General features: G+C 47.7%; 2 pseudogenes; both read left to right on the plus strand.

Moving 5' to 3' along the window:
* Positions 1-689: 689 nt before the first annotated feature.
* Positions 690-1,899, plus strand: LOC120935269 (annotated as a pseudogene).
* Positions 1,900-12,285: 10,386 nt separating this feature from the next.
* Positions 12,286-20,334, plus strand: LOC120935270 (annotated as a pseudogene).
* Positions 20,335-20,668: the final 334 nt, after the last annotated feature.

The raw sequence follows: 20,668 nt of genomic DNA on the forward strand, positions 1-20,668 counted from the left end.
CCATCACTCTTGCTGGTAAGTTTTGCCACCCAGAAATGGTCCCTCTTTATTTTCATAAATCCTGGGGTCCTTGCACAGGCATTTCGGTATGAAGGCCCATTTTCAACAAATTGCCCTCAGAGGAGTCAGAATCCAGTGTCGGCGATGTCACCCCATCAATGTACAATACTCAAGGTCTGGGAAGGATTGATGCATTTCCCCAGACGCATGGCCCATATCCTCCTACTCCTCCTTACTGCCAGCTAGACACGTGCAATTCGTTTCGGTCCAAATGTAAATTCAGATGAATTTTTGGTTATTCAGAGATTCAGATGCATCAGAATCTCTGAACAAAATGGTTTATTTCATTTGGTATCATTTTCAAACTATTCAATCGGTAAAAAAATCGCTCACCCCCCCCCCCCCCCCCAACAAATGAACCTGGAAGCTCTTATCCCCCAGCTCAACTTTTTTTTTTTTCTTCTTTGGTTTGTCACTAAACAGAAACTTCAATTGAGACACACATAAAGGTAATCCTCGAAAGTGTGTGTGTGTGTGTGTGTGTGTGTGTGTGTGTTTCTACATGCCACTTATATGTATTTATTTTTGTGTCCCCCAGGAACACAGAGCTAAATATTAAGGTGAGCTCTCATGTAAAATTCGTATACAAGAACCCACTTCACTTCCATATGGATTTCCTAAAACGATCCTCAAAATGGACTTTGGTCTACTTCGGCATGTTATTACTGGGAGGCATTGCCTACGTTTCGTTTGCTTATTTTCGTCTAGAAAGACAATCGGTCACAGATGTTGAAATAAAACACAGGCCAAATGTGACGACAGACTCTGTGACAGAGTTCTCGGTGACATCAAATCAACTGACTGTGACAAAGTCACCAACGCCAACTGAGACATTGGAGACCTTCAATAGGTCCCTGATGACCATCCTACTTTGGACGTGGCCATTAGGTTATCAGTTTCCTCTAAATAGGTGTCCAAGAAATGAAAACTCTGGTTGTTTCTACACCGTGAACCGAAATGCATACTCCATAGCAGACGCTGTTGTTGTTAGTCATCGGGATGTATACAAGTCAGAAAAGCTTTTACCTCCAGAGCCAAGACCATCCGACCAATACTGGATCTGGTTTAGCATGGAGTCTCCAACCAACTGCCCAAATTTAAACCTCATGGACAACAAAATAAACCTCACCATGTCCTACCGACTTGATTCAGATATATATGTTCCGAGTGGAGGGCTAGAAAAAGTTGATGGAAAAATAAATTTTACAATCCCCCAAAAGTCTAAGTTGGTGGCCTGGGTGGTGAGCAACTGGAAGACAAAGTACAGGAGAACCCAATATTGTGAGGAGTTAAAGAAATACATTCCAATCGACATCTATGGAAAAAACGGCTTGCCTCTTCCGCGGAACGAGACTTTGCAAACTCTGGCCACATATAAGTTCTACCTTGCCTTTGAGAATTCCGTACATGAGGATTACATCACGGAAAAGTTCTGGAAAAATTCACTGATGGTAGGAACTGTGCCCATCGTCATGGGTCCTCCACGTAAAAATATGAGCGTTTTATTCCACCCGACGCTTTTATTCATGTTGATGACTTTTCATCTCCCCAATTACTGGCTGAATATCTTCTGGGTTTGGATAAAGATGAGAAAAGATACCAAAAGTATTTTAACTGGAGGTTCAGATATCGGCCAACGCTCTCCAAAACTGGTTTTCTGTCCGCATACTGCAAAATATGTGGAGCATTGAAAGAGGCTCCTCTTTATAGGACAATACCAAGTATTGCTGAATGGTTCAAATAAGCTTATTGCATCCCTGTCTATCCAAAATCAAGTGTTGTAGCTAACAGATAACCAGATTCATGAAAGGGTCAGTTTATCATGGGCTAATGTTTTTTTTTTTTTTTTTTTTTTTTTTTTACGAAGTGCGTCTAAAACCTTTTTTGGATGGTGTTGTGGGATTAGGTGGGTGAGGTACAGGGCTGGGACCAGGGGCAGATTGACCATTCGGGGGCCCCCATCAGGGTTGCCAGCCTCGGTAAAACCGGGAATAGTATGTAAAAAATTGTATTTTTTATCCCAAGATTATAGCTGCCACGCCTCTCCAGTACCTTTTCTGTGTGTGTGTGTGTGACCCCATAATCTATTGCCCGGGGGCCCATTGAGTTGTCAGTCTGCCCCTGGCTGGGACAAGGGATGGGCAGGAGGAGGGGCAGCTGCCCTGGGCACAATGGTTTATTGCAGGGATGGGGGTGCAAAACTTGCCTCAGTCTCAGTGTGGCACTTCAGGGGAGTGAAGAAAGTCTGTCCTTCCTCTCTCCCCTTGTCATGTGACTTATCATGACTGGAGAGATGAAGGGGGAGCTGCTTTTGCAGTTTGATCTGTGAGTAAAGGGGGGGCAGGGCAACTCTGCGTGGAGGGACACCTGATGTAAGTGTGTGTGTGTGTGTGTGTGTCAAATCTGATATAAGGTGGTTTTATTTGCTTTAACTTGAAATGTGGATGTGATTGGCCTACTTTGTTTTTTAGAGCGCAATTCGGACCTCCTTGAATTTCAATTGATTACTCCCTACCCTACGTGGGCAGTTTTGGATTGTAGGAAATTGTGTGCACTGCTGCAATGCACAAAAACACACACGGCCCTTTTGCAGGTGTGCAGTGGTACCATTAAGTCTTAATGGCACAACCACACGCCTTGCTTTTGCGGTCATTTTTCTGCGGCAAAATGTATGTTTGCCAAATACCATGCATTTTTGGTGCAGCACCTTAACATTTTTGCATCTATTTGTACTATATTTTGTATGCTACAAAAAATAAAAATTGTTGCAATCCTTTAAAGTGTTTGCGCTTGGCTTGATTAAGTGGCAACCCCCCAGGCCAGGGCCCTTACCACTGATCCTGGGGCCCTTTTCCCGCTGACGCCCTTTATCAGCTCCATTTCACACTGCTGTGACCTGTCATGCGACTTGTGGTACGTTGTCGCATGACAAGTCAAAATGCATTTGTTTTAATAGGTGCCGTCTTAATGGTTTTGATTGCAATAGACTGCAATGTTAAATCACAAAGGTCTCAAGCAAGTCAAGTTGCACGACTTTAAGGGTCATGGCACCAGTGTGAACTGCAGCGGGACCCTTTCAAATGTTCTGCAGTGGGTTCTGTTCCTGCTGCCTTGGGGCCCCTCTATGGGCCCCTCTATGGTGGCGGAACACCAGGGTGACCTTTGTGGCCCTGCACTGCCTAGGACTGAAAGCTAAACAAATTTGATAACTACACTGTAAATGCCAAAAGGGGGGGGGGGGGAAGAACGCCATTACCGGAGTGTAGTTTTTTTTTAAAACGCAATAAAAATAAGTGTATAAAGTGAATATACAATCACATTTCTCAAGTCTCCAGTAGGTGGCAGTATACCAGGTGGTCATTAGGGATGAGCTTCGTGTTCGAGTCGAACATCGTATGTTCGACCGTTCATCGAATAACAAACCTTATGGCCCGTTCGCGCCAAATTCGAGTGGCGTTTCACGGCCCATAATTCACTGCGGCATGGCAGTGCATTGCTGGCTGATGATTGGCCAAGCATGCACTATGACCCGCATGCTTGGCCAATCACAGCTTGCAAAAAACGGAGAGCCATAATTGGCCAAAGCCAGGGTGGCTTTGGCCAATTATGGCTCAGGGGGTTTAGTACACGCCCCACACTGTATAAGGCCGCCTCCCTGGCAGCCTTGTATAGTGTGTTGCAGTGGTTTACAGAGACGACGAGAGAGACAGAGAGTGTAATTTTTTGCAGTTAGATAGAGCAGGCAGGCAGGCTAGTCAGAGTTAGTGTGTAGAGGATATATATGCATCCCAGGTGTTGTGTGTGTGTGTGTGTGTGTGTGTGTGTGTGTGTATATAATATATATATATATATATATATATATATATATATATATATATATAATTTTTTATACACTGTATTGAGTTTAGCTAGATGCGCTCTTCCTAATATACTGACAGGCAGGTGATTGTACTAGCTGCAATATTTTCAAGTGGTGTACTGTCTGTGTCCTCTGTACAGTGTGCACGTAAAGCTGGTGTTTCTCATATTAGAGGCAGAGATCTGCTCATATTAATACCACAGGCAGGGGATCATTCTGCAAGTACTTTCACGTGGTGTACTGTCTGTGTCCTCTGCACAGTGTGCACCTAAAGCTACGTAAAGCTGGTGTTCTCATCTTAATTCCTACAGGCAGAGATCTGCTCATATTAATACCACAGGCAGGGATCAGCAGGTATTGTCAGTATTTGTGCAGCTACATCTCCCTGCAGGCCATTAGTATGTCTGGAAGGACAACAAGGAGAGGCAGAGAGTCACGAGCCGATAAAAAAGGGCAAGCAGGCTCTGCGTCCAGAGGCAACAGTGCTGGTCATGGACACAGTGCATCCTTATCAGCACGTGGCCGCGGGACACGCTCGTCCTTTATTTTCGACAGCTGGCCGCGTTGAGCCGCAACATGCCGAAGACTTGGTAGAGTGGATGACCAAGCTGTCCTCATCCTCTCTCACCCAGGCTCAGGGTACTTTGTCTGGCAAAGCAGCTGCCAACGCGGCCTCTTCCCAATGGCATCAGTCACTCCTTCCCTAGCCCCGCCATGTCCTCCTGAGGAGTCCCCCCGAACTGACCACAGTGCTGCGTACATGCTGCAGGAGGATGAGCAGCGCTTTGAAGGCTCCGATGATGGTACACAGCTAGAGGAAGGCAGCAATGTGAGCCCAGAGAGAGGGGGTGCCCAAGAAGGACTGCAATCTGGCAGTCATGTTCCCCCAGCTGCAGCATACTGCCAGGTTTTCTACAGTGATGAGGAGGGAGGGGATGATGAGGTCACTGACTCCACGTGCATGCCTGATAGGAGAGAGGAGTGGGTGGATGGCATGTCCGTGTCTGCTCTGCGTGTGCAGAGCCGGACAAGGACACAACCCACAATATTTTTTGCGAATCGTATTGGAGGTAAGACACAAGACGGTTTATGTCTGCCCCTACTTAGAGGTGAATGGTGGGTCCAATTGTTCGGACTGACTGAAAGCGGCCTAAGGCTGCTTTCACGCTGATGCGCTGTGGTTTTCCTGCACCGCGGGTGCAATGCAGTGTACCTTTTGGCTTTCCTGCACTTTTGCAAAAGACTTCTATTATATTCTGCAGGTTTAGTGCACTTTCAGAAAGCTCACTAAACTCGCAGGTAATAACAGAAGTTTATCGCTCAGTGCAGGTAAACTGCTCTGCACCTGCAGATCAGTTTGAAAGCAGCCAAGTAACCAATGCAGAACAGTAATAAACTGACCTTTACTAACAGTATTCTATTTCATCCTAGAGCAGGAGGTCGCGGGCCACATCAGAGGGCTCCGCGGGCCACATCAGAGGGCTCCGCGGGCCACATGTGGCCCCCAGGCCACTGGTTGGGCACCCCTGCTGTATGGCCTCCCTGATCCTGCAAAGCCTGCGGAAGTATCCTCGTATTCGTGATATCAAGGAGAGGGATCATTACTGGCTGGCAACCCTCCTTGATGCACGTTACAAGGGTAAGGTTGCGGACCTTATCTTGCCGGCGCAGAGGGAGCAGAAGATGAAACATCTTCGGGAGGCCTTGCAGAAAGGTCTGTCCAACGCGTTCCCAGAGACTGGGAGGTTACAAAATCCTGGTCCTGGACAACAGACGCTGGCGATGGTTGCTAGAACCGGTCATACCTTGGGGCTGCGGACTAAAAAAATTGTCTGAACGCATCGGTCAGACGGCCACCTTCTCCACCGCTCCTTCTGTGACTGACCAAAGCCTCAGCAACACGCTGAGGCTTTGGTCAGTCACAGAAGGAGCGGTGGAGAAGGTGGCCGTCTGACAGATGCGTTCAGACAATTTTTTTAGTCCGCAGCCCCAAGGTATGACCGGTTCTAGCAACCATCGCCAGCGTCTGTTTTACATGGTGCGGGAATACCTAGGGGCAAGATCAGACTTGGACACCTTTCCCACTGAAAATCCTCTGGCTTACTGGGTCTTAAGGATGGATCACTGGCCAGAGCTTGCACAGTATGCAATTGAGCTACTGGCCTGTCCTGCATCCAGCGTTCTTTCGGAACGCACATTCAGACCACAGGGTGCGCCTCTCCACCGACTCGGTTGATCGACTGACCTTCATAAAAATGAATCAGGCTTGGACCACCACCAGCTACCAAGCACCTGATGCTGATGTAACTGAATAATTTTTTTTGAAATGTCAGATCCCTTCAAGACTGCCTATGCTGATGCTGAGTGACTATCCTGTTATGCTGAGTGACTATCCTTTTCCTCCTCAGTGATCATGCTGATAGCTTGTAAGAACATTTTTGGTTCTAGGCACTGCCATCAGTGGCTAAGGCCCAATTTTTCTGCCCCTGTTTAGCAGGGGCTTGCAATTACAATTTTTGATGCAATACTTGAGTATATGTGAAGGCATACAGTGTTGTTGCACCAGCACCACCACCAACAAAGGCCCAATTTTTCTGCACCTGTTCAACAGGGTCATGTAATTACAATTCTTGATCTAATATTTCACAGCAGGGCCCATTCCTGCGCCCACCAAGAGTAACTCTGAGGACTTACAGAGTTGTGGCACCAGCGCCAGCACCAAAGGCCCAATTTTTCTACCACTGTTCAACATTGGCATGTAATTACAATTCTTGATATAATAGTTCACACAGCAGGGCGTTCCAGCGCCCACCAAGACTAACTGTGAGGGCTTACAGTGTTGTGGCAACACCTAGGGCCCAATTTCTGCAGAGTATATACGGCAGGCCCCTACTTTCAATCATTCAACTTACAAACGACTCCTACTTGCAAATGGAAGGAGACAACAGGATGTGAGAGGAAATCTACCCCTAGGAAGGGAAATTCTCTTTTGTAAGAGGTCTCCTGTCCACTGAGGCTTTATCGCCAATCCTTGTTTCACAAAAAAAAAAAAAATCATTTGTCATTGGGACAGAAAGTGAATTGCAATCTTCTGAACAGATGCACACAGACAGCAAAACAAATGTTACAGGGGTGATGACCCTTCTCTGTTTTCCGAAAAGCTTAAAAATAGATTTTTTGGCTGGAGCTACACTTTAAAAAAGTACCAGTTCAAAATTACAAACAGATTCTACTTAAACCTACAGTCCCGGTCTTGTTTGCACCGCCTGTATAATGCTGTTCAAATTATATAGGGTCAAAGGGGCTGGTAATGACCTGGGGGGAGGGGGGGAAATGCATGCTATTTTTCTCAATGATTTTCATCCATATTGCATTACATTAAAGCCGCAAGCAGTTTAAAATAACTTTTTTCTTATAGTAATGTCATTTTGTGCAGGGACAGTTCTAAACACGTGCCACTTCACAGGCATACTATAGACACCCAGAAGGTACGATATTTAAAGTAATTTTTCAATATTTTTTTTTCACTTTAAGCATCATTAAAATCACTGCTCCCTAAAAAAAAATCAATTTTTAAAACTTTTTTTTTTTTTGCATTGATACATGTTCCCTGGGGCAAGACCCGGGTCCCCAAACCCGTTTTAGGACAATAACTTGCAAATTAGCCTTTAAAATAAGCACTTTTGAATTCGAACGTTCGAGTCCCATAGACTTCAATGGGGTTCTAAAGTTTGCAGGAATGTTCGGTCCGTTCGAAGGTTCTGGTGCAAACCGAACGGGGGGGGGGGGGGTGTGTTTGGCTCATCCCTAGTGGTCATTAGAGATCACTGTTGTAGTCAGAACAGCGACTAACACTGAAGCGTATTATGTGTAGTTTTATATTTTACCACTAGGTGTAAGAATACATAGATGGGGAAATTAAAACTGTATTAAACCCATAGGCAAACCTTAAAGGGGTTGTAAAGGTACAATTTTTTTTCCTAAATAGCTTACTTTACTTTAGTGCAGTCCTCCTTCACTTACCTCATCCTTAGATTTTTTTGCTTTTAAATGTCCTTATTTCTTCTGAGAAATCCTCTCTTCCTGTTCTTCTGTCTGTAACTACACACAGTAATGCAAGGCTTTCTCCCTGGTGTGGAGTGTCGTGCTTGCCCCCTCCCTTGGACTACAGGAGAGTCAGGACGCCCACTAACACACAGCTTCTATATCTGCAACGTAGAGATCGTCTTGACCCTCCTGTAGTCCAAGGGAGGGGGCGAGCACGACCCTCCACACCAGGGAGAAAGCCTCACATTACTGTGTGGAGTTACAGACAGAAGAACAGGAAGTGAGGATTTCTGTTAGCATTTATACTGGTATGAATTGGGTAATGTGTTGGGATCTATACGGATATGGACGGGGTAATGTGTTGGGATCTATACGGATATGGACGGGGTAATGTGTTGGGATCTATACGGATATGGATGGGGTAATGTGTTGGGATCTATACTGATATGGACGGGGCAATGTGTTAGGAATGAAAGGGTGGCACATCCTTTGATGGAAATGAAAATTATCCACCTACAGAGGGCTGAATTCAAAGACACCCCGAAAATCAAAGTGAAAAAATTATGCAGCAAGCTAGTCCATTTTGCTGAAATTTCATTGCAACAACTCAAATGGTCCTCAATAATTCGTATGGCCCCCACGTGCTTGTATACATACCTGACCACGTCGGGCATGCTCCTAATGAGACGACGGATGGTGTCCTGGGGTATTTCCTCCCAGATCTGGACCAGAGCATCACTGAGCTCCTGATCAGACTGAGGTGCAACCTGGTGGCACCGGATGGACCAAAACATAATGTCCCAGAGGTGTTCTTTTGGATTTAGGTCAGGTGAGCGTGGGGGCCATTCAATGGTATCAATTCCTTCATCCTCCAGGAACTGGCTGCATGCTCTCGCCACATGAGGCCGGCCATTGTCGTGTACCAGGAGGAACCCAGGACCCACTGCACCAGCGTAGGGTCTGACAATGGGTCCAAGGATTTCATCCCGATACCTAATGGCAGTCAGTGTGCCATTGTATAGCCTGTAGAGGTCTGTGCATCCCTCCATGGATATGCCTCCCCAGACCATCACTGACCCACCACCAAACCGGTCATGCTGAACGATGTTACAGGCAGCATAAAGTTCTCCACGTCTTCTCCAGACCCTTTCACGTCTGTCACATATGCTCAGGGTGAACCTACTCTCATCTGTGAAAAGCATGGGGCACCAGTGGCGGACCTGCCAATTCTGGTGTTCAATGGAAAATGCCAATCGAGCTCCACAGTGTCTGGCAGTGAGCACAGAGCACACTAGAGGACGTCGGGCCCTCAGGCCACCCCCATGAAGTCTGTTGCTGATTGTTTGGTCAGAGACATTCACACCAGTGACCCGCTAGAGGTCATTTTGTAGGGCTCTGGCAGTGCTCATCCTGTTCCTCCTTGCACAAAGGAGCAGATACCGGTCCTGCTGAGGGGTTAAGGACCTTCTATGGCTCTGTCCACCTCTCCTAGAGTAACTGCCTGTCTCCTGGAATCTCCTCCATGCTCTTGAGACTGTGCTGGGAGACACGGCAAACCTTCTGGCAATGACACGTATTGATGTGCCATCCTGGAGGAGTTGGACTGCCTGTGCAACCTTTATAGGGTCCAAGTATCGCCTCGTGCTACCGGTAGTGAGACTGACCCTAGCCAAATGCAAAACTAGTGAAAAACAGTCAGAAATGATGAGTAGGGGGGGAAAAAAGTCACACCTCCACCTGAAAAAACATTCCTGTTTTGGAGGTCGTCTCATTGTTGCCCATCTAGTGCGCCTGTTGCTAATTTCAATTTACAGCAAAGCAGCTGAAACTGATTAACATCCCCCTCTGTATACACCCCTTCCCCTCTGTATACACCCTCCCCCTCTGCTACTTAACTGACCAGATCAATATCCCAGGAGCTCTGAATCAAAAGTGTTCCTTGAATTTTGTTGAGCAGTGCATTTTATTTTGTGTTTTTTATTTTTTTACTCACTGGTAGTGCAGGAATTACACCTTCACTATTCAGTCACTGTTATTCACAATACACTTGCAGCCACCATGGAGGTTTTCTCTTTTTTATCAAACAAAGAAATGTTAATCTTGAAGATGTATTTAATTCACATAACACCAAAAAAAAAAAAAAAAAAAGGAGATCTAGAAAAAATTGTTAGGAAACTTGGGTACAGTATGAAAAAGAAAGTAAGCCTCTTCACAGCCATGCTAAAGCCCAGTGACGGCTACAGTGCAGTCACACATTTCTAAGAGGCCGTCTTTTGACGTTCTTCCTTGATTGCACTTCTCAGTGATCGCTCTGTCTGAAGGATACAGCTGATCACAGATCGGGGTAAAGAGCCAATCACAGCGGCTCTTTACCATGTGACCAGCTGTGTCCAATCACAGCTGATCACAGTGTAAACAGGATTGGCCGGTTATCGGCAGTCCTCTCTTCATGCTGACAGCACATGAGGAGAGCTGGTAACCGGCCAATGTGAAAGTGGACATCTACACTGATCCTCAGTGCCTCCTATTAATTCCCATCAGTGCCCAGTACCAAATATCAGTGCCGCCTCATCAATGCTCATTAGTGCCGCCTTATCAGTGGCAACTCATCAGTGTCTATCAGTGCTGCCTATCATTTCCACCTATCAGTGCCGCATATCAGTGTACACTATTGACAATCAGTGCCACCTATCAGTGCCTCCTATTAATCCCCATCAGTGCCCATTGGTACCGCCTATCAGTGCCTCCTCATTAGTGCCCCTTGGAGCCGCCTCATCAATGCTCATCAGAGCCCCCTCATCAGTAACCATCAGTGGCACCTCATCAGTGTCCATCAGTGCAGTCTATCAGTGCCACCTATCATTTCCACCTATCAGTGCCGCATATCAGTGTACACTATTGACACTCAGTACCTATCATTGCCACCTATCGGGGCCCATCAGTGCCTCCTATTAATCCCCATCAATGCCGCCTATCATTGCCCCCTATCAGTACCCATCAGTGCCTCCTATTAATCCCTATCAGTGCCCATTGGTACCGCCTATCAGTGCCTCCTCATTAGTGCCCCTTGGAGCCGCCTCATCAATGCTCATTAGAGCCCCCTCATCAGTAACCATCAGTGGCACCTCATCAGTGTCCATCAGTGCAGTCTATCAGATTCAGTGCCACCTATCATTTCCACCTATCAGTGCCGCATATCAGTCTACACTATTGACACTCAGTACCTATCATTGCCACCTATCAGTGCCCATCAGTGCCTCCTATTAATCCCCATCAGTGCCGCCTATCATTGCCACCTATCGGTGCCTCCTATAAATCCCCATCAGTGCTGCCTATCATTGCCACCTATCAGTGCCCATTGATGCTGCCTATTAGTGCCCCCTCATCCGTGCCCATCAGTGCTGCCTCGTCAGTAACCATCAGTGCAGTCTATCAGTGCCCCCTATCGGTGTACACCATTGCCACTCAGTGCCCATCAGTGCAGCTTCGTCAGTGCCCATTAGTGCAGGTGTTCTGTCAAAATGGCCAATTCGTCGAGCTCTCCAATCGCGTCACTTCCGGTTACTGTAAACCATCAGTAATTGGAGATTTAGACGAGTTGCCTATCAGTGCAGTCTTATAAGTGCAGCCTTATCAGTGCCCACCCGTGCTGCCTCATCAGTGCCGACTCATCAGTGCTACCTATCAGTGCCTCCTCATCAGTGCCCACCCGTGTTGCCTCATCAGTGCCCATCAGTACCACCTATCAGTGCAGTCATGTCCTTTCAGTGCTGCCTCATCAGTGCCACCTATCAGTGCAGTCATATCAGTGCCGCGTCATCAGTGCAGTCTATCAGCACCCATCAGTGAAGGAGAAAAATTACCTGTTAACAAACTGAAAAAAAAAAAAAAAATTTTCAGTCTTTTTTTGTATGTTTAGCAAAAAATAAAAAACCCAGTAGTGAGTAAATACCACCAAAAGAAAGCTCTGTCTGTCTCAAAACAATGATAAAAATGTAATTTGGGTACAGTGCTGCGTGACCGCGCGATTGTCATTCAAAGTGTGACAGCGCTGAAAGCTGAAAATTTGGCTTGGGTAGGAAGGGGGGTATAAGTGCCCGGTAGGCAAGGAGTTAAATGAAGTTGAAAATAACAGACAGAATTTTCACAAAGTGTGAAAAAAAAAAAACACCTTTTTGTCACTTATAACTTTTTCCTTTCTTCAGTCTAAGTAAGGGGCGTGGCTAATTGGTGACAGGTGCTGCAGGTAATATATAACTGTCTATAGCGATCGCATGGTACTGGCTGCTAAGTAAGGGGCGTGGTTAATTGGTGACAGGTGCTGCAGGTAATATATATCTGTCTGTAGGGATTGCCATGGTTCTGGCTGGAACATGAGCAGATGGGACAAGCAGGAGGTGAAAGCAGGGGAAGAAAACATCTAACCTGTAAGTGACGTTTCCCGTTAGTAACATTGTAATTGTGGATAATGAGTGCTAGCAAGGTTGATGGGATGACAGAGCTGTTGGGGGGGGGGGGGATGTGATGTGAAGTTGGGACACAGCTATGGGGGGATGTGATGTGAAGTTGGGACACAGCTGTGGGGGGATGTAATGTGAGGGAGGGACACAGCTGTGGGGGGGATGTAATGTGAGGGAGGGACACAGCTGTGGGGGGATGTAATGTGAGGGAGGGACACAGCTGTGGGGGGGGATGTAATGTGAGGGAGGGACACAGCTGTTGGGGGGGGATGTGATGTGAGGGAGGGACACAGCTATGGGGGGATGTAATGTGAGGGAGGGACACAGCTGTGGGGGGGATGTAATGTGAGGGAGGGACACAGCTGTGGGGGGATGTCATGTGAGGGAGGGACACAGCTGTGGGGGGGATGTCATGTGAGGGAGGGACACAGCTGTGGGGGGGATGTAATGTGAGGGAGGGACACAGCTGTGGGGGGGGATGTAATGTGAAGGAGGGACACAGCTATGGGGGGATGTAATGTGAGGGAGGGACACAGCTGTGGGGGGATGTAATGTGAGGGAGGGACACAGCTGTGGGGGGGATGTAATGTGAGGGAGGGACACAGCTGTGGGGGGGATGTAATGTGAGGGAGGGACACAGCTGTGGGGGGGATGTAATGTAATGTGAGGGAGGGACACAGCTGTGGGGGGGATGTAATGTGAAGGAGGGACACAGCTGTGGGGGGGATGTAATGTGAGGGAGGGACACAGCTGTGGGGGGGGATGTAATGTGAGGGAGGGACACAGCTGTGGGGGGATGTAATGTGAAGGAGGGACACAGCTGTGGGGGGATGTAATGTGAGGGAGGGACACAGCTGTGGGGGGGATGTAATGTGAGGGAGGGACACAGCTGTGGGGGGGATGTAATGTGAGGGAGGGACACAGCTGTGGGGGGATGTAATGTGAAGGAGGGACACAGCTGTGGGGGGATGTAATGTGAGGGAGGGACACAGCTGTGGGGGGGATGTAATGTGAAGGAGGGACACAGCTGTGGGGGGATGTAATGTGAGGGAGGGACACAGCTGTGGGGGGGATGTAATGTGAGGGAGGGACACAGCTGTGGGGGGGATGTAATGTGAGGGAGGGACACAGCTGTGGGGGATGTAATGTGAAGGAGGGACACAGCTGTGGGGGGATGTAATGTGAGGGAGGGACACAGCTGTGGGGGGGGGATGTAATGTGAGGGAGGGACACAGCTGTGGGGGGATGTAATGTGAGGGAGGGACACAGCTGTGGGGGGATGTAATGTGAGGGAGGGACACAGCTGTGGGGGGATGTAATGGAATGACAGGGCTATGGGGGGATGTGATGTGAAGGTGGGACACAGCTGTGTGGGTGTGATGGAATGACAGGGCTATGGGGGGATTTGATGTGAAGGAGAGACAGAAATTTTTTGGGGCGGGTGAATGTAATGGAATGACAGAGCTATGGGGGGATGTGAAGGAGGGAAACCGCTGGGGAGGGGGGATGAAGTGATGGAATGAAAGAGCTATGGGAGGTGGTGATTGGGGGATGTGATGTGAAGGTGGGACACAGCTGTGGGGGGATGTGTGATGGAATGACAGAGCTATGGGGGGATGTGATGTCAGGGACACAGCTGTGGGGGGGGGGGATGAAGTGATGAAATGACAGAGCTACCGGAGGCGGTGATGTGGGGGGGGGGGGGTCTGTGATGGGAGGGACACAGCTGTGGGGGGGAGATGTAATGGAATGACAGCTATGGGGGATGTGATGTGAGGGACACAGCTGTGAGGGGGGGGGGCTGTGATGTGAAGGAGGGACACAGCTTGGGGGGGGGGGGGAAGGGATGGAGTGACAGAGCTATGGGGGGGATTTGATGTGAAGGTGGGACACAGCTGTGCGGGTGTGATGGAATGACAGGGCTATGGGGGGATTTGATGTGAAGCAGGGACACATTTGGGGGGGGGGGGCGATTGTAATGGAATGACAGAGTTATGGGGGGATGTGAAGGAGTGAAACCGCTGGGGAGGGGGGATGAAGTGATGGAATGAAAGAGCTATGGGAGGTGGTGATTGGGGGTTGTGATGTGAAGGTGGGACACAGCTGGGGGGGGGGGGGCTGTGATGTGAAGGAGGGATACAGCTGGGGGGGGGGTGAAGTGATGGAATGACAGAGCTACGGGAGGCAGTGATGTGGGGGGGGGGGGTCTGTGATGGGAGGGACACAGCTGTGGGGGGAGATGTAATGGAATGACAGAGCTATATGTGATGTGAGGGACCCAGCTGTGGGGGGTTGTGTAATGGAATGACAGAGCTATGGGGGGGTTGTGAAGGAGGGACACAGTTGTGGGGGCAGGGTGTGATGGATGACTGAGCTGTGGGGGGGGGGGGGATGTGATGGGATGACAGAGCTATGGGAAGCAGTGATGTGGGGGGGGGGGGAACACAGCTGTGAGGGGAACATTAATGGAATGACAGAGCTATGGGGGGGTTGTGAAGGAGGGACACAGTTGTGGGTGGGGGCAGGGTGTGATGGATGACAGAGCTGTGGGGGGGAATGTGATGGGATGACAGGGCTATGGGCGGGGCCTGTGATGGGAAGGAGGGACCAACATCCAGCCTCAGTACCCGGTTTTCCTGGTCCCCCATGGATGGTCAGGCCCCTATTGGAACACCAGCCTCTCTTGGCACTCCCCAGGCAGACTCTTCACCGGACAGCTTCCTCCAACAGGACGGACAGCTCAGGACCTCAGCGGATTGGGGACCCAGTCATTTACTTTGTCCCATCGGCAGATCCGATGCTTCGGGCCAACGTGGTCCTGGAACCAGGATCACTTCGTAGCACGCACATCCCGGCCCGGAAGGCCATTTGCTGGGGTGCCGTGGAATTGCTACCCTGAAGGTGGGCGCCACACGGGAATAAGACCCAAGAAAATGGCGTCTGCCCAATAACTACCCCTCCCCAGCATGCACAGCGAGGATGCCTCCTCCTGATCGGCTGCCGGGAAGAAGCATCCAAACCCTTGGCTCCGCTGCTGCCACCTGTTGGCCTGGGGTGTGACCAGCACCCCAGAAATGACCGCATGAACCCACAGCACAGCCAAAGCTGGGACAGAGGCTCCATATTTTAGACAGATAAACCTGGTCAGAGTCACATAACTCTCTGACCCACTCTAAATTTATACCAGCACCGGTTCTGAAAAGTAACCAGGCGCTGCACAAGGAGGAGGGATTTGGGTTTCTAGAGCACAGGGCTGACTTTTCATCTGGGTGCAACCTATATGCTCTAGATGGCTTGACCCTAAATGGAAAGGGCTCTGCTGTGCTGGTGGAGAGGAGTATTAAAACTAGGATTGAGGAGGGAGGATGAATTGTATTATAATGGATCAGACAGAGGTCAGTCCCTAATGGTAGGTGTCCATCAAATGAAATTGAGCTTTTTAATGTTTTTTTTTTTTTTTTTTTGCTATAATGGCATCCCCCAGTGTGATTTATGTGCTTGCATAGGTGTGTGTGTGTGTGTGGCCAATTGCATTAGGGTGTGCACCCCAAAGCTAAATTGCACAAAGAGTGAAAGTGTCTTAAATAACCACTTAAGGACCGGACCAATATGCTGGCTAAAGACCCAAGGGGTTTTTACAGTTCGGGACTGCGTCGCTTTAACAGACAATTGCGCGGTCGTGCGACGTGGCTCCCAAACAAAATTGGCGTCCTTTTTTCCCCACAAATAGAGCTTTCTTTTGGTGGTATTTGATCACCTCTGCGGTTTTAATTTTTTGCGCTATAAACAAAAATAGAGCGACAATTTTGAAAAAAATTCAATATTTTTTACTTTTTGCTATAATAAATATCCCCCAAAAACATATATATAAAAAAAAAAAAAAATTTTCCTCAGTTTAGGCCGATACGTATTCTTCTACCTATTTTTGGTAAAAAAAAATCGCAATAATCGTTTATCGGTTGGTTTGCGCAAAATTTATAGCGTTTACAAAATAGGGGATAGTTTTTTTGCCTTTTTATTTTTTTTTACTAGTAATGGCGGCGATCAGCTATTTTTTTTTTTTTCGTGACTGCGACATTATGGCGGACACTTCGGACAATTTTGACAATTTTTTGGGACCATTGTCATTTTCACAGCAAAAAATGCATTTAAATTGCATTCTTTATTGTGAAAATGACAGTTGCAGTTTGGGAGTTAAACACAGGGGGCGCTGTAACATTTAGGGATCACTGTGTATGTGTTTACTAGTGTAGGGGGGTGTGGCTGTAGGAATGACGTCATCGATCGAGTCTCCCCTATAAAGGGGATCACCCGATCGATGCGCCGCCACAGTGAAGCACGGGGAAGCCGTGTTTACATACGGCTCTCCCCGTGCTTCAGCTCCAGGGAGCGATCGCGACGGAGCGGCTATAAACAAATAGCCGCGCCGTTGTCCCGGATCGCTCCCCGAGCGGACCCGACCTCCTCATGTACCGGGGGGGGGGGGGGGGGTCCCGATCGGACCCCCCACCCACGTCTAGCAGAGGACGTACAGGTACGTGATTGTGCCTGTCCGTGCCATTCTGCCGACGTAAATGTACATGAGGAGGTCGGGAAGTGGTTAAAGGGCAATAAATACGTTTTATACATACAGAATACAAAGTTCAGGAGTGTGCTACATACAGAGTGCAGGGTAAAACTGGTTTTGATTTTGGAATTTGTTTTGTTCCATTCGGAATAGTCAGTAAAGGAGCGGGCGGCTGCTGCGACCTTAAAGCGGAATTCCACCCAAAAATAGAACTTCCACTTTAAGTGCTGGTGACTCCCTGACATGCCACATTTTGCATGTCATATTTATAAAAATAAAATTTGGAGTGGGTATCCACCTCGTCCCTCCCCCGCCTCCCTGCAATCTTCGCGTCACAGGTCCCAGAATATTGCCCGGCCATTCGCGGCTGGCGCAGTGCATGCCTGGCTGTGAAGCCACAGCTGGGCGCCCAGTTAGAATGTTGGTGCCTTGGAGAGGAGCGGGGCTCCGTGCACCCGCATCGCTGGACAGTGGGACAGGTAAGGGGATGTGTGTGTGTGATTTAAGTCAGCAGCTACAGTTTTTGTAGCTGCTGACTTTTAAGTGGGTTGGACTCGTCTTTAACAACACTGACTCTTCTGCTGTCAGTGGGAGAAGACCTGGCTTGGATTTTTTTTTTTTTTATAGCCCCTAAGGTCTGGTATGGATTTTAGAAGGGAATCCAATGCCAAAATGTCAAAAAAAATGGCATGGGATCACCCCCAAAATCTATACCAAACCCTTGGAAAGGGGATGTGGCGAGCGCCCCGCCCCGAACCATATCAGACTACATGGCCTCAACAAGAGGGAAGGTGCTTTGGTGGATACCCCCTTAAAGCACCTTGTTTCTATGTTGAAGACAAGGACCTCTTTCCCACAACCCAGGCCTGGTGTTAGTGAGGAGGGGGGGGGGGTGACCCATCAGAATCTGTAAGCCCCCCTTTAACAAGGTAACTTCCTGATCCCGCCCTGCCCCCTATGTGAATGAGCATAGGGTACTCGTATACCAAAAGTAAATACAAAATACAAACAGATTTTGGCAAGTCCTTTATTAACCGCTTAAGGACCGCCGCACGACTATTTACGTCGGCAGAATGGCATGGCTGGGCACATGAGCGTACAGGTACTGTCCCTTTAAGATGCCCAGCCGTGGGTCGCGAGCGTGTCCTGTGCTCCGTGACCGCGGACCCAGTCGCTGCCGGTTTCCCGCGATCGGGTCACAGGAGCTGAAGAACGGGAAAGGTGAGTGTAAACACACCTTCCCCGTTCTTCTCTGTGGCTTGTCTCTGATCGTCTGTTCCCTGTTATAGGGAACGACGATCAGTGACATCACACGTCCAGCCATGCCCCCCTACAGTAAGAATCACTCCTTTAGGGCACATTTAATCCCTTTGCGCCTCCTAGTGGTTAACCCCTTCACTGCCATTTTCACAGTAATCAGTGCATTTTTATAGCACTTTTCGCTGTGAAAATGACAATGGTCTCAAATGTGTCAAAAGTGTCTGTCCGCCATAATGTCGCAGTCACGAAAAAGGCATTTCGGTATGAAGGCCCATTTTCAACAAATTGCCCTCAGAAGAGGAGTCAGAATCCACAGTGTCGGCGATGTCACCCCATCAATGTACAATACCCAAGGTCTGGGAAGGATTGATGCGTTTCCCCAGACGCATGGCCCATATCCTCCTACTCCTCCTTACTGCCAGCTAGACACGTGCAATTCGTTTCGGTCCAAATGTAAATTCAGATGAACAAAATGGTTTATTTCATTTGGTATAATCATTTTCGAACTATTCAATCGGTAAAAAAATCGCTCAATTTTTAATTCTGTATAAGGAATGGCTAAATATAACCTACCCCCCCCCCCCCAACAAATGAACTTGGAAGCTCTAATCCCCCAGCTCAACTTTTTATTTTATTTTTCTTCGGTTTGTCACTAAACAAACTTCAATTGAGACACACATAAAGGTAATCCTCAAAGTCTGTTGGGTCTATGCATTTTTAATGTGTGTTTTTTTTTTTATTTTTTTTTATTTTGCCATAAATGTTTCTACATGCCACTTATATGTATTTATTTTTTTGTCCCCCAGGAACACAGAGCTAAATATTAAGGTGAGCTCTCATGTAAAACTCGTATACAAGAACCCGCTTCACTTCCATATGGATTTCCTAAAACGATCCTCAAAATGGACGTTGGTCTACTTTGGCATGTTATTACTGGGAGGCATTTCCTACGTTTCGTTTGCTTATTTTCGTCTAGAAAGACAATCGGTCACAGATGTTGAAATAAAACACAGGCCAAAGGTGACAACGGACTCTGTGACTGAGTTCTCGGTGACATCAAATCAACTGACTGTGACAAAGTCACCAACGCCAAGTGAGACATTGGAAACCTTTAATAGGTCCCTGATGACCATCTTACTTTGGACGTGGCCATTAGGTTATCAGTTTCCTCTAAATAGGTGTCCAAGAAATAAACTCTGGTTGCTTCTACACCGTGAACCGCAGTGCGTACTCCATAGCAGACGCTGTTGTTATTAGTCATAGAGATGTATACAAGTCAGAAAACCTTTTACCTCCAGAGCCAAGACCATCCGACCAATACTGGATCTGGTTTAGCATGGAGTCTCCAACCAACTGCCAAAATTTAGACCTCATGGACAACAAAATAAACCTCACCATGTCCTACCGACTTGATTCAGATATATATGTTCCGGGTGGAGGGCTAGAAAAAGTTGATGGAAAAATAAATTTTACAATCCCCCAAAAGTCTAAGTTGGTGGCCTGGGTGGTGAGCAACTGGAAGACAAAGTACAGGAGAACCCAATATTGTGAGGAGTTGAAGAAATACATCCCAATCGACATCTATGGAAAAAACGACTTGCCTCTTCCACGGAATGAGACTTTGCAAACTCTGGCCACATATAAGTTCTACCTCGCCTTTGAGAATTCCGTACATGAGGATTACATCACAGAAAAGTTCTGGAAAAATTCGCTGATGGTAGGAACTGTGCCCATCGTCATGGGTCCTCCACGTAAAAATTATGAGCGTTTTATTCCACCCGACGCTTTTATTCATGTTGACGACTTTTCATCTCCCCAATTACTGGCTAAATATCTTCTGGGTTTGGATAAAGATGAGCAGAGATACCAAAAGTATTTTAACTGGAGGTTCAGATATCGGCCAACGCTCTCCAAAACTGGTTTTCTATCCGCATACTGCAAAATATGTAGTGCATTGAAAGAGGCTCCTCCTTATAGGACAATACCAAGTATTGCTGAATGGTTCAAATAAACGTATTGCATCCCTGTCTATCCAAAATCAAGTGTTGTAGTTAACCAGATTCATGAAAGGGTCAGTTTAACATGGGCTAATGTTTTTTTGCGAAGTGCATCTAAAACCTTTTTTGGATGGTGTTGTGGGATTAGGTGGGTGAGGTACAGGGCTGGGACCAGGGGCAGATTGACCATTCGGGCACTGCCCAAGGGCACCATGCCACTAGGGGGCCCTATCAGGGTTGCCAGCCTTGGTAAAACCAGGGACAGTATGTAAAATGTTTCATTATTTTTTATTTTATTTTTTTTATCCCAAGATTATAGCTGCAACACCTCCTCCAGTACGTGTGTGTGTGTGTGTGTATACTGTAGTGTGACCCCATAATCTATTGCCTGGGGGCCCCATGAGTTGTCAGTCTGCCC

The sequence above is a fragment of the Rana temporaria genome, chromosome 4 (genome assembly GCF_905171775.1).
Source record: "Rana temporaria chromosome 4, aRanTem1.1, whole genome shotgun sequence".
Classification (NCBI taxonomy): Eukaryota; Metazoa; Chordata; class Amphibia; order Anura; family Ranidae; genus Rana; species Rana temporaria.